The 12,443-nt window shown below is 41.3% G+C and overlaps 1 protein-coding gene across 9 annotated transcripts in view; it reads left to right on the plus strand.

Moving 5' to 3' along the window:
- EVI5 (ecotropic viral integration site 5) overlaps positions 1–12,443 on the plus strand; it is a 232,499-nt gene that overhangs the window by 63,159 nt on the left and 156,897 nt on the right. The window lies entirely within an intron of this gene.

Genomic DNA, 12,443 nt, shown 5'->3' on the forward strand with positions numbered 1-12,443 from the left:
TAGAAATGAGGAGTTCCCATGTGGCTCAGCGAGTTAAGAACCGACTAGTATCCATGAGAATGTGGATTTGATCCTTGGCCCTGCACAGTGGGTTAAGGATCCAGCATTGCCGCAAGCTGCAGCATAGGTCACAGATGTGGCTCGGATCTGGCGTTGCTGTGGCTCTGGTGTAGGCGTATAGCTATAACTCCAATTGGACCCCTGGCCTGGGAACCTCCATATGCCATGGCTTTGGCCCTAAAAAGAAATAAAATAAAAAGTTAGAAATGATAGGGTGTCTTGGCAAGTGGAACGGGTACCTCGTTCTGAAGTGAGAGACAAGGATGTTTGGAGGCGGGCAGAGAAGTGAAGGAGGCACACAATGCTTTGGCTTCGTCAGGGCGAGGCTGTTTGGTTGGTGGTGTCTGTAGAGCCGGGAAAGGCATGAAGAGTGGGAAAGGCATGAAGAGTGGACTGCATCAGAGCTTTGATGAAAGGTGAGGAGGGGTGTCCAGCGTTGCCTGCATCATGATTGGGTCTTTGTTATTTTATGGAGAAATTTGTTCTGACCTAAATTTTGTTGTTTTATGTACAGTACATAAACATAATTTTTATTTAAAGTACATAAAGTATGGAAGAAAATATATCTAATATTAATAGTACTGACCTAAATTTTTCCTATTTTAGTTTTATTGCAGTATAGTTGATTTACAGTGTTGTGATAATTTCCGCTGTAAGTCATGACCTAAATTTTATTTTTTATCATTATTATTATTATTATTATTATTATTATTTGTCTTTTTGCCTTTTCTAGGGCCACTCCCACGGCATATGGAGGTTCCCAGGCTAGGGGTCAAATTGGACCCGTAGCCACTGGCCTACGCCACAGCCACAGCAGCTCGGGATCCGAGCCGCATCTGTGATCTACACCACAGCTCACGGCAACACCTGGATCCTTAACCCACTGAGCAAGGCAACCTCATGGTTCCTAGTCGTATTCGTTAACCACTGTGCCATGACAGGAGCTCCATGACCTAAATTTTAAAAACAGCTATCTTTTTTGCTGCACCCATGGCATATGGAGGTTGCCAGGCTAGTGGTCAAATTGGAGCTGGCCTACACCACAGCTCACAGCAATGCAGGATCCTTAACCCCCTGAACGAGGCCAGGGATAGAACCTGCGTCCTCATGGATGCCAATCGGGTTTGTTACCGCTGAGCCATGAAGGGAACTCCAAAAACAGCTTTCTTGATACATAATTCACATACTATACAATTCATGCATTTGAAATGTACAGTTCGGTAGTTTTTCGTATATTCACAGGTACGTGTAGCCATTGTTAGAGTCAATTTTAGAACAGAAAGACCCCTTTAGCTCTCCTTCCCCGTCCCCGCAGCCTGCCCAGCCCTGTGCCCCCATTCCTCAACCTTCTGTCCACGGCGATGCCTGTCCTAGACATCTCATGTGCATCATTATATGTGATATTTTGTGACGGGCTTCTTTCACTTAGCATGATGTTTTCAAGATTAATCTGTTAGAGACCATGTCAATACGCATTCCTTTTTATAGCTGTAACCTATTTTTTAAAATGTAAATTTAATTAAAATTGCTTATGCCACTGAACTAAACTCTTTTGGGTATTTTTACCAAAACATTTCTATTTTTTTTTAGTCGTTTGTCTTAGTTAAAATATAAATATTTAAGAGTTCCTGTCATGGCTCAGCAGGTTAAAAACCTGACCAGTATCCATGAAGATGAGGTTTCGATCCCTGGCTTTGCTTAGTGGGTTAAGGATCCAATTTTGCCATGAACTGTGGTGTAGGTCGCAAAAACAGCGTGGATCCTGTGTTGCTGTGGCTGTGGTGTAGGACAGCAGCTGCAGCTCCCATTTGACCCCTAGTCTGGGAACTTCCATATGCCATGGGTGTGACCCTAAAAAGGAAAATATCTCTCTATCTGTCTATCCATATGTATATCTGTCTATCCATATGGATATATATATGGATAGATAGGTATAGATATATCTTCAACTTAATTTTATCCCATATCATTAAAAAAACCAAGATTCCTGTTTCAAGAGACTATCCTACTTGTTAAAAGACTTCCTTGAATATCTTATTTCTTGGCATTACTTTAGCATACTAATCAAAATGCCATTTTCGTAGCAGCGAAAAAGTAACGATGTGGTTTAAAATGTATCTGACTCCGAGCTACAAATCCATGGTATATTTTCTTTCTTTTTTTTTTTTTTTTGTCTTTTTGCCATTTCTAGGGCTGCTCCCGCGGCATATGGAGGTTCCCGGGCTAGGTGTCTAATCGGAGCTGTAGCCACTGGCCTAAGCCAGAGCCACAGCAACGCGGGATCGGAGCCGAGTCTGCAGCCTACACCACAGCTCACGGCAACGCTGGATCGTTAACCCACTGAGCAAGGGCAGGGACCGAACCTGCAACCTCATGGCTCCCAGTCGGATTCGTTAACCACTGCGCCACGGCGGGAACTCCTCCATGGTATATTTTCTAACTAAAATGCTGTTCTCTCAGGCTTGGAGTATCAATGTAATTTTATGATTCTACTCTTTACTTATGTTTTCTTAGTGTACTGTCCTTGTGCCTACACAGCATGCTACAGATAGGTAAAAAATATTTTTTCTCAATTGCATGAGTCCATCCTCTAAAAAACAAAAGCAAGTACAGTATGATGTCTTTACTAATACTCTATACTTTTTGACTTCCTGGCTTTATTTGAAATGTTAGATAATTTTTTGTGTGTGAGTTAGAGCTGTGTAACAAACCACCATGAAACTTGATGGCTTAAAACAATCATCTTAGTGAGTCTGTGGATTTATGGGTCAGGAGTTTGGATAGTCTTAGCATGAGGGCTTGTGACGCCGAGAGGCTGGGAGCACTTAAAAGGCTGGGGGCTGGACTTTTTGATAATGTGTGTATGCACGCTCGTGTCTAGTGGTTGATGATGGGGCCTCAGTGGAGCTGTTAGCAGAATGTGGCCTTTCCATGTGGCCTCTGTGTGGGCTGGATTAGGCTTCTTAACCTGGGTTCCAGGAGTGAGCCTTGGTAATGACTTGAGATGTATGCTGTCGGTTGAGGCAGTCAGAAAGGTCTGCTCAGGTTTAAGGACGTGAGACGGACACTGTATCCCTCAGTGGAAAGATGTGGGATAAGAAGTGTGGCCGTGTTATGGATTGATTTGTGCCCCTCTCTCCCCGCAGCCCCCTTCCCCAACAGGGGAAGCCCTCACCCCGCCAGTACCTCGGGATGCCACCTTACTTGGAAAGAGGTTTGTTGCAAATCTAATTAGGGGAGAATGCCGTGTGGCATTGGAGGCAAAGATTGAAGTGCTTGAAGTGCTGCAGCTACGAGCCAAGAAATGACAGAGATTGCTGTCAGACCCCCAGAGGCCAGGAGGGGCCAGGGGAGGACCCTCCCTTCAGGTTTTGGAGGGAAAATGACCTAGTGGGTGCCTTGATTTTGAATTTCTAGCCCGTAGGACTATGAGACAACAAATTTCTGTTGCTTTAAGCCACCAGGTTTGTGGTATTTTGTTAGGAAGTCCTAAGAAACGAATATAGTCCATCTTTGGCACATACAGTCTGCTACAGGTGTGTTGTAAAAATTATTCTTATGGGTTTTTCCCCTCTACTTGTATTTGATAATGATCTAGCCCATCTACACTTTTCTTTTTTTTTTTTTTTTGTCTTTTTGTCTTTTTGTCTTTTTCTTTGTTGTTGTTGTTGCTATTTCTTGGGCCGCTCCCGCGGCATATGGAGGTTCCCAGGCTAGGGGTCTAATCGGAGCTGTAGCCACTGGCCTACGCCAGAGCCACAGCAACGCGGGATCCGAGCCGCGTCTGCAACCTACACCACAGCTCACGGCAACGCCAGATCGTTAACCCACTGAGCAAGGGCAGGGACCGAACCCGCAACCTCATGGTTCCTAGTCGGATTCGTTAACCACTGCGCCACGACGGGAACTCCATCTACACTTTTCTATATCCAATAGAAACGTACTAGGAGGGGCTGTTTTAATAGCCATCAGCCTAGTTTATATGTCAACATTTTTTGGTGAAAGGGTACAAAGCATGAAAATTATCAGTATTTATAGTTGGAAAGAGAGTTGGAACAGGACTTAGATTCATTGAAATGTGCTGTTAACAGTCAGTATTTATTAAGGGAATATTAATTTTGAGTGCCTGCTACTCACATAGCTTTGTTCTTTTTTAAAAAAGATGAAGTATTATTGATTTGCAATGTTATATTAGTTTCATGTGGACAGTATAGTGATTTAGTGTTTTTGCAGGTTATACTCCATTACAGAGTGTTATAAGATGCTGAATATAATTCCCTGTGTTATAGTCTGTCTGTGTTACTTATCTGTGTTATATGTAGTAGTTTGTGTTTGTTCATCTCATTCCCCTAACTTTTCCGTACTCCCTTCCCTCTCTTCTTTAGTAACTGTTTGTTTTCTATATCTGTCTGTTTCTGTTTTGCATTTACTTTAATTTGTATTTTTAGATACCACATATTAAGTGATAACACAGTGTTTGTCTTTCTCTAATTTGTCAGCCTAACATTCTCTAGATCCTTCCCTGTTGCTGTAAATGGCAGTATTTCATTCTTTTTTATGTGTGAGTAATAGTCCATTTATATATATTTACACCCATGCATACAAACCCCCCATCTTCCTAATCCAGTCATCTCTTGGACCCTTGGGTTGTTTCCATCCTTCGGCTGTTGTAAATAGTGCTCCTACGAACGTTGGTGTATATGTATTTTTTTTGAAGTAGTCTTTTCTTTTCTTTTCTTTTTTTTTTTTGTCTTTTTGCCATTTCTTGGGCCGCTCTCACAGCATATGGAGGTTCCCAGACTAGGGGTCCAATCGGAGCTGTAGCTGCCAGCCTACACCAGAGCCACAGCAACGTGGGATCCTTAACCCACTGAGCAAGGGCAGGGATCGAACCCTCAACCTCATCGTTCCTAGTCGGATTCGTTAACCACTGCGCCACAACGGGAACTCCTGAAGTAGTGTTTTCATGTTTTCCCCAGATATACATCCAGGAGTGGAATTGCTAGATCATCTGGTAGTTCTGTTTTTAGTTTTTTGAGGAACCTCCATACTGTTTTCTATAGTAGCTGCCCCAACTTACATTCCCACCAACAGTGTAGGAGGGTCTCCTTTCTCCACAGCCTCTCCAGCACTTGCTGTTTGTACACTTTTTGATGATAGCCATTCAAATCAATGTCAGGTAGTACCTCACTGTGGTTTTGATTTGCATTTCATAATTAGTGATGCTGAGCATCTTTTATGTGCCTTTTAGCCATGCGTATGACTTCTTTGGAGAAATGTCTAATCAGATCTTCTGTTCATTTTTTTTTTTTTGTCTTTTTTTTTTTGTTGTTGTTGTTGTTGTTGTTGTTGTTGCTATTTCTTGGGCCACTCCTGCGGCATATGGAGGTTCCCAGGCTAGGGGTCTAATCGGAGCTGTAGCCACCAGCCTACGCCAGAGCCACAGCAACACAGGATCCGAGCCGCGTCTGCAACCTACACCACAGCTCACGGCAACGCCGGATCCTTAACCCACTGAGCAAGGCCAGGGACCGAACCCATAACCTCATGGTTCCTAGTCGGATTCGTTAACCACTGCGCCACGACGGGAACTCCTGTTCATTTTTTTATTTGGGTTGGCTTTTTTTTTTCTTTTTAATACTGAGTTGTGTAAGCTGTTCGTGTGTTTTGGTTATTAAGCCCTTGTTGGTCTCATTATTTGCACATATTTGCTCCTTTCCATTAATTGTCTTTTTTTGTTAGTGGTTTCTTTTGCTGTGCAAAACTTTTTTGTTTTAATTAGGTTACATTTGTTTATTTTTGCTTTTATTACTTTTGCTTTAGAACATTGATACAAGAAAATGTTGCTATAATTTATGTCAGAGTGTTCTGCCTGTGTTTCTTCTAGAAGTTTTATGGTTTCAGGTCTTATATTTAGGTCTTTAAAGCATTTTGAGTTTATTTTTGTGTATGGTGAGAGAAATGTTCTGATTTCATTGTTTGACATGTAGCTGTCCAGTTTGCCCAGCACCACTGTTGAAGAGGCTGTCTTTTTCCCATTGTATATTCTTTTCCCTTTTGTTCTAGATTAGTGATGTTAGGTGCATGGGTTTATTTTGGGGCTCTTTATGCTGTTCTGTTGAGCTGTGTGTCTGTTTTTGTGCCAGTGACATGCTGTTTTGATTATTGTGCAAGTAGCTTTGTTCTTAACTCATCAAGATAATTAAAGAGTAGTCTCTTTACAGACTTGTGGTTGCCAGAGATGAGGCAGGAGGGAGTGGGATGGACTGGGAGTTTGGGGTTAGTAGATGCAAACTGTTACATTTAGAATAGAAAAGCAGTCTCTTGGGATAGACCATGTTGGAAGATAATATAAGAAAAGGAATGTAAATATATGTGGGACTGGGTTACTTTACTGTAAATCAATTATACTTTCATATAAAAAAACTAAAAAAAGAGTGGTCTCTTTGACCTTTTCTACTCTTTTTGGGTGACAATATGAATGTTTAGGAAATAATTTTTTATTTCTTAAGGAACTAAGAGGCAGTACGTCTAAATGGTTAATGATATAGCAACATAGGGATAATGTGATACATAAACCATAGGGTCGAAGGTAAAATTAGGTGATAACATCAAGTGTCTGAGTATAAGCAGTCAGTAAATGTTAACTGTCGTTATTGATGAATGTCAGAATATTCAGTACAAAATATTCCTCACTGTCATGGGATTGGTGCCAGAAACCCCATGGGTACTAAAATTTGGGGATACTCAGTAGCATAGTATTTGCATATGACCTGCACACATCTTCCTGTGTACTTTTAACTCATATCTAGACACTTATAATACCTAATAAAATATAGATGCTGTGTTCATAGTTGTCAGTGAGTGGCAAATTCAAGTTTTGCTTTTTGGAAGTTTCTGGAATTTTTTTTCCCCCTCAATATTTTTGATCCATGGTTGGTTGAACTGATGGATGTAGGACCAAGTTTTATAGAGGAGTGACTATATAGACAAAAAGTAACCATAGAAATGGAAAGAAAAGTGGGAATAGAAGGTTAACAAACATTTTAAAAAATGAGTACTGGTTGGAAACAGCATTTCTTGGAATATGTTTGCAGATAATGGTGAAAAAATAATTTATGGGCAGTTAAGTTTGGAAGGTACATTCCTTTACCATCTACTTTGATAGTGTACAATAATATAGTTATGTCCCTAAGATGAGAAGTTCTATAAATACACATATTATATAGATATATGTAATACATATATACATATTTATAATCTTGAGAAGAAGGTATACTTATAATCTATAGGACTTCAGCTTTCAGCAGTATGGTTCACTATATAGCTTGGAAAAACTTCCTATTTAAATGCAGCTAGAAATTAAAACTTTTTTTTTTTTTTGGTCTTTTTACAGCTGCTCCTGGCACATTGAAGTTCTCAAAGCTGGGGGTTGAATTGTGGAGCTACTGCTGCTAGCCTATGCCACAGCCACACAATGCCAGGTCTAAGCAGCATCTGTGACCTACACCACAGTTTATGGCAATGCTGAATCCTTAACCTATTGAATGAGGCCAGGGATTGAACCCACCTCCTCCTTCACAGACACTATATTGGCTTCTTAACCCCCTTGAGCCACAATGGGAACTCTGCAAATGTATTTTATTTATTTTATTTTTTGTCTTTTTGCCTTTTCTAGGGCCTCTTCCTGCGGCATATGGAAGCTCCCAGGCTAGGGGTCTAATCCGATCTGTAGCTGCCGGCCTACACCAGAGCCACAGCAACGCGGGATCCGAGCTGCGTCTGCAACCTACACCACAGCTCATGGCAACGCCGGATCCTTAACTCACTGAGCAAGGGCAGGGATCGAACCCGCAACCTCATGGTTCCTAGTTGGATTCGTTAACCACTGTGCCACAACGGGAACTCCTGCAAATGTCTTTAAATGCAAATTGTATTTCCACAAAGGTAAGGGAAATATCTCTGAGCCAAAAGCAGCCAGAAATTGGAAACCACATGTGTTGTGTGAAGGACTTATTTATTTATTTGAATAGTTGATAGAAAGCTAGAGTAGCTATGTTAATTTCACACTAAGCTGACTTAAGAAGAAGGTAGATTATCAGACATTGTGTATTGACAAAAGGGTCAAGTCTCCAAAAAGACATTGTTGATGGGGTAAAAACTGATAGAATTTCAAGGAGAAATAGATGGATTCACTGTTACAGTTGGAGAATTTAGCACCTGTCTTTCCGTAACTTGCAGAGACAGCAGGCAGAAAATCAGTAAAGATAAGCTGAACAGTACCATTGGTCAGCTGGATTTAATGACACTTATCTGGCAACTGCATAACACGTGTTCTTTTCCGTCTCACATAGAATAGTCACTAAGATGCTTTATATTTTGGGTCATAAAACACACCTGAAACATGTGGTCTCAGGCCACAGTGGAATTAAGGTAGAAAAGTAGTTGGAAAATCTGAAAAAAATTGGAGATTTTTCTATACCACACCTCCAGGTAACACATAGGTCAAAAAAAGTCCAAAGAAAAGTTTTAAATATTTTGAACTAAAAATGAAAAGCAGCAAAAGCAGAGCTTGAAGTTTATAGCATTGACTATATATGTTAGAAAATAAGAAAGATTTAAAGTGACTATCTTCAGCTTCCAGCTTTATAGAAGTAGAGAAAAAGAGCACTATAAACCTTATAAACCTTAAGCAAGAGGAAGAAAAGAAAGGCTAGAGCATAGATAAGTAAAACTGAAAATGGGAAGACAGAGAAAATGGGCAAAACTAAAAGCTGGTCTTGGAAAAGACAGATAAAATGACAGACCTCTAGCCAGGCTAACAAAAACGAAAGCGAGAAAGACTGTTAATATAAGGAATGAAAGAGGTAAATTTCTTTTTTCCTTTAGTTGTGATGAAATACAGAATTGACCCTTGAGCAATATGGGGCTTAAGGGAGTTGACCCTTGTTGCACAGCTGAAAATCCGCGCATAACTTTACGGCTGGCTCTGTATTTGTGGTTCTGCAGCCACAGAGTCAAACACCTGCAGATCTTGCAGTACAGCATACATATTTATTGCAAAACGTCTGTGTATACATAGACCCATGCAGTTCAAACCCGTGTTGTTAAGGGTCAACTGTACGTAACAAAAAAATTACCGTTGTGAGCATTTTTAATGTGCAGTTCAGTGGCCTTAAGTACATTCACACTGCTGTGCAACCGTATCCCCGTCCGTCTCCAGAGTGCCCAGTCAACTCCCCACACCCACTTCCCTGGCAACCACCATTCTACCTTCTGCCTCTTAACAATGGACTACCCTGGGTACCGCATATTTGTCATTTTGTGACTGACTTATTTCACTTAATGTCTTTAAGTTGGCACATCAAAATTTCCCTCCTTTATAAGGCTGAGTAATGTTCCATGGAATATAATGTATATATACCACATGCAAAAAATCCATTCATCAATTGATGAAACACTCGAGTTGCTTCTGCCATCTGGATATTGTGAATGATGCTGCTGTGAACTTGGGTGTACAAATATCTCATTAAGTCCCTACTTTTACTCCTCTTGGGGATATACCCAGAAGTGGAATTGGCGGGTTATATGGGAACTATGTACTCGATACTTTGAGGCACCGTCATACTGTTTTTCACAGCAGTTGCGTTAAGTTTTGTTCCTGTCAACAAAACCAACGCTTATTATTTTCTGCTTTTGTTTCTTTCATTTTTATTTTCTTTTGTTTCTTTAATTTTTATTATTTCCTTATGTGTGTGAAATGGTATCTTATTGTGGCCTGGGTTTGCTTTCCCTGATTAGTGGTGTTGAGCCTCTTTTCATATGCCTGTTGTGCTTACTGGCTACTTGTATGTCTTTGGAGAAATGTCTGTTCAGGTTCTTTGCCCATATTTTATTGAGTTGAGTAATTGATTTTCTTTTTATATTCTAGATGTAACTTATCACATATATGATTTGCAGGCATTTTTCCTCATTCTTTGGGTTGCCTTTTTCATTCTGTTGATAGTGTCTTTTTTTTTTTCTTTTTTTGTCTTTTGTCTTTTTAGGGCTGCACCCGTGGCATATGGAGGTTCCCAGGCTAGGGGTCTAATCGGCACCATAGCTGCTGGCCTCTACCACAGCTCACGGCAACGCCAGATCCTTAACCCACTGAGTGAGGCCAGGGATCGAACCTGCAACCTCATGGTTCCTAGTTGGATTCGTTAACCACTGAGCCATGACAGGAACTCCTGGTAGTGTCTTTTGCTGCACAAAAGTTTTTTTGTTTTTTTGTTTTTTCTTTTTTTGGCCACAGCTGTGGCATATGGAAGTTCCTGGGCCTGTAATCGAATCCAAGCTGCATCTATGACCTACACCACAGCTGTAGCAATGCTGGATCTTTAACCCACTGCACTGGGCTGGGGATCTAACCCGTTCTAAGTAGCAGCCCAAGCCACTGCAGAGACAATGCCAGATCCTTAACCCACTGTGCCACAGTGGCAACTCCCAGGAGTTTTAATTTTGATGGAAGTCTAGTTTATCTAATTTTTTCTTTTGTTTTGTCCATGCTTTTGGTGTTATATTTAAGGATCATTGCCAAATCATTGTTATGAAGCTTTTAACCTGTGCTTTCTTCTAAGAGTTTTATAGTTTCAGCTTATGCGTTTAAGTTTTTGAACCATTTTAAGTTAACAGGTAAACCTTTTAAACAACCTTCATTTTGGATTTCTTATCTCTAAAATGAAGACATTACTTGTCCTACAGAATTGTGAGCAATAAATAAGTTAATTGATGTGAGAAGTCCTAAAAATGAAAATGCTAAATTGTTGAATCAGCCTTTAAAACAAACTAACCCCCAAATGATGAAAAATAACCATAACAATCTAGTTATCTGAATTGTATAAATTTTTTTCTTTGTTTAATCAAATGAAGTTTGTCTGTTTGAAGGCATTTTGGGAAAGTAAGATTTGTTTTATAGTCAAATCCTGACCACTTTGGAACCTCCAGCCTTCAGGAATCAGTCTGAGTCAAAAGTCTTCAGCGTAAAGGTCCTAGTGATGGGAATGGGATTATTTTGCAGTTCCTAGTTCTTCATCGCTCAGATGCTCTGCTGTCAGCTGCTTTTGCTGTGGAGTGGATTCCCTGAGGTCATCAGTGACCACATCTGCTGTCAACTTTGGGTCTTGCTGACTTTTGATAGTGGTTAAGAGCACAGCCACCTGTGTTCAGGCCTGGGAACTTCTGCATGCTGCGAGTACAGCCAAAAAAAAAGGTTCTTTTGAGGAGTTAAGAGCACCCTTATAAGTTCTTATAAAATACAAAGTGATAAGGAAACCGTGATCATTTCTCATGGAAGATCCTTTTCAAATATTACGGTAATATCTAAGACTTTTACGGAACTTATTTAATGTATAGATATTTTATTATTTCATTAACATTTCACTTTTGTTTTTTTTTTTTTGTCTTTTGTCTTTTTGTTGTTGTTGTTGTTGCTATTTCTTGGGCCGCTCCCGCGGCATATGGAGGTTCCCAGGCTAGGGGTCGAATCGGAGCTGTAGCCCCCTGCCTACGCCAGAGCCACAGTAATGCAGGATCCGAGCCGCGTCTGCAACCTACACCACAGCTCATGGCAACGCTGGATCGTTAACCCACTGAGCAAGGGCAGGGATCGAACCGCAACCTCATGGTTTCTAGTCGGATTCGTTAACCACTGCGCCATGACGGGAACTCCAACATTTTACTTTTGAATAGAAGTTTTAGGTACACAGCGAAGTTAGGTGGAAAGTGCAGAGACCCCCACATACCCCTTGCCCTGCACACGCAGAGCCTTCCCGCCGCATCAGTGTTCACTGCCAGCGTGGTGCGGACACTTCGTGATCACCCAGTCCGTGGCTCACATTGCAGTTCTCTCTTGGTGGTGAACATTCTGGGTTTGGACACATGTGTAGTGGCATGTATCTGTCATTACTGTATCACACAGAGTATGTTCACTGCTGTAAAAATCCTCTGCGCTCTGGAGCTCCCTCTCTGAGGCAGTGAAGCATCTGATTGCAGCACTTGGGTGGTGGAGGAGGCACGGGTTCAGTCCTCAGCCCCGTGGTGGGTTAAAGGCTCCTGGACTGCTGCAGCGTTGGCGTTGGTCAGCAGCTGTGGCTCAGATGCAGTCCCTGGCCCAGAAACTTCCATATACTGTGCGTTCGGCCATGAACAAAAAACCCTCTGTGTTATGCTCGTTTGTGCCTTCCCTGGCCCAGCCCCTGAGCTTTTACTGTCTCCAGAGTGTGCCTTTTCCAGAATGTCATGTGGTTGGAATGATATATTATGTAGGTTTTTCAGATGGATAGTTGACATATCGTAAAATGCATTCCTTTGACGTGCCCGGTCCAGTGGCATTTAGTTTATTC

This window comes from Sus scrofa, chromosome 4, assembly GCF_054392235.1.
Source record: "Sus scrofa isolate SSC_HxYL_T2T_F1_AM1 chromosome 4, Sscrofa_HxYL_maternal_Yorkshire_Landrace_v2.0, whole genome shotgun sequence".
Classification (NCBI taxonomy): domain Eukaryota; kingdom Metazoa; phylum Chordata; class Mammalia; order Artiodactyla; family Suidae; genus Sus; species Sus scrofa.